Source organism: Elaeis guineensis, chromosome 13 (genome assembly GCF_000442705.2).
Source record: "Elaeis guineensis isolate ETL-2024a chromosome 13, EG11, whole genome shotgun sequence".
Taxonomy (NCBI): domain Eukaryota; kingdom Viridiplantae; phylum Streptophyta; class Magnoliopsida; order Arecales; family Arecaceae; genus Elaeis; species Elaeis guineensis.
The window spans coordinates 68,676,700-68,679,233 of NC_026005.2; the positions used below are offsets into that span (position 1 = coordinate 68,676,700).

General features: G+C 39.1%; 1 long non-coding RNA gene across 1 annotated transcript; it reads right to left on the reverse strand.

Moving 5' to 3' along the window:
* Positions 1 to 627: 627 nt before the first annotated feature.
* LOC114914726 (uncharacterized) lies at positions 628 to 1,714 on the reverse strand. The gene is made up of 3 exons (XR_003802362.2): positions 1,001 to 1,714; positions 831 to 913; positions 628 to 761 (listed from the first exon to the last, which is right to left on the reverse strand). It is a non-coding gene; the product is annotated as an uncharacterized lncRNA (long non-coding RNA).
* Positions 1,715 to 2,534: the final 820 nt, after the last annotated feature.

Below are 2,534 nucleotides of genomic sequence, written 5' to 3' on the forward strand. Positions count from 1 at the left end.
ACCACTTGCATGATGGTCTAGCCTTTTGGATTGCAAAGGCCTATATAGACTCTCATGTTTGGTTTTCTACAGTAGCTATCCATTGTTCAACTAAAATTCTTTTGCTCCTCACTGTTTCTGTCCCCAAGCATCCAAAATTGCAGCGCATATGGTTTTTGGAAAGACCAAGCACCGAAATAAATATGACTCTCCTTTATTTTTCTAATAGTCTCAGAATATACATGCAATGCAACATGAGGATGTATGTGCAGCTATGCCCTGAGCTTCCAACAGGGACTGACCAATTATCAGCATTTTGACCAAAAAATCTCTAAATATCGTAAAAAAAATTCAATTTTGGTAACTCCCCTTTGTGAGAAGTGAATTATCACATCCACAGAACCTTATAGGAAACTTATACCTGCAAATATTGGAATTTGCTTACTAAACCTATATATTCAAATGCACTCAAATGCGAGTTGATTCTATTGGAACCATAACTCCAATAAACAGAAAATGCAAGAAGAATTCTTTACAACTGAAAGAACCACTCAACACATTTTCCACTGCAACTCCTAATGCTTCGGCACAAACTATGCCCAAAAAATTGAATCAAAACTAGGACTTAAGAAAAAGCAATAAGAAATCAATACCTGGACAATTTGAAATGCTTAAAACTATCAGAGTTTCACAAGCCTAAGTGCCAGCTGCTCATCAGACACCTCTACTTCCGTGAGCACGCCCACCGCTTCAGCAAGCCGAGCTGCTATTTGATGCTTGCACTGAGAACAAAATGGAGACGAATGAGTAACAGAAAAGGCCCAGAAGGTAAAACAAATTAGCAAGCATACATAAACAGCTGTTCATTCGGACGCCACCATGGTCGACGATCCTCGTCGCGCGCTCCGAGTTCTTCCCGAACAAGAAGTGCAGGCTGGATTGGTTCGGTCGTGTTCATTTAGCGTGGAGAAAAGACTCGGGAGAAAGGCAGGAAGGAATGATGGGGATGCATGGTACTCACATGGATAGGTGGTCGTCGGACACTCCGGTCGTTTGTCATGGATAAAGAGAGGATGAGACTTGAGAGGGAGGCTCCAGGGAAATAGTAAGGGCAGCGGAAAGAGGGAGGGAGAGACCTGAGTAGAGAACATTTGATCTGTTCCCAGATAGCGTTTGCGACGGCGATGCTCGCAGAGGGAGCTGCCATTCCGCTCGCTTCTCCCTTCGGCGATGCTGGGAAGGCGCACCGAAGCTGTTCGATGGAGGAACTCCAGACTCGTTATATGCGACTAGGTAAAATATATAATACCAATGGAATGTTTGGGGAGGAAGAGATACTAGTTCAAACTACTGGGGCAAATAAAATCATTATCTGCTATTTCGATCTTAGTTCACTAGCCGTTCCAACAATGAATTAATTTATGAACAAGAGTCATCCACACGGAAAAGCTATCCTCATAGGCAAGGACATATTTAAATGATAGTTATAGTATCTAATAAAATGGTAGTGTATAATTTTTTTTTTAAAAAAAAAAGGAGATAACTAAAACTGCATGAGCATTAGAGTTGGATTGCATGGCCAGATGCTCATTCATATAAACCCTTTTTGCAGAGACCTTTGGGCATGGTGGGAGCCAACCCTCCTACTTGGTACTTATCTCAGCACTTTGACCCTATTCTGGGGCTGATGCAACATTGCATAGTTTAAGTGCTGAGATGGTTCCATTGCCCTTAGCCAGGACCTGGATCTGCTCCCCCTTCACAGGCTTTATGGTGCTTGTAACTTTGAAGCGCAAAGGCTATTGATTAGTGCTCTAGATTAAAGCTTAAGGACGGTAATAAGGTTTGTCCAGCTTGACCCAGGCACAGGGCAAAACGAGAAAACATGCGTGCAAGTCATGGAAGATTTTGTATGGTGCTAATTGATCTCTAGCTGTTAGATGGAGTAAATGAGGAAGACGATAAGAAACAGAGCGGGATTTCGACATTCCTCCAGGGATGCTAATTTATTCTAACCAACCAGGTGCTCAACCTGGCTCGATCCTAATGGGATGGATGTACTTGATTCATGGGGACTTGGGGTAGCATGAGTGATGGTAAAACTTGTCCCAAACCCGACTTGAACATATATGACTATTTATAAATCTTCTTCTCAGATTTTGTCCTAGTCATTTTACTTGTGAGAAAGTTGAATATGTGAAATATTACACACCATAATATTTAGTTATTTATTCTTTTATTAATTATTTTTTTAATTTAAGAATATTTGATTTCTTAAAAAATAATATTATTGTTTCTTATATTTTTACTATTGTTGAAAATTTAGTTTGTTATGTTTTATACTTTTGACTTATTTTATTTAATGTCATGCAAAGTGCTAATATTTATTTTTTATTTATAAAAAATGTTAATATTTAACTCTATCCAATCTGCCTTATTTTGAAAGAGTGCGAGATGGGTTTTTTAGAAAAAATGAGCTAGAGCCTAAATTTACTTTTTTCAATGTGTGTGTGCATATATACATGCATACAAATATCACTTATGACTCAAGGAAA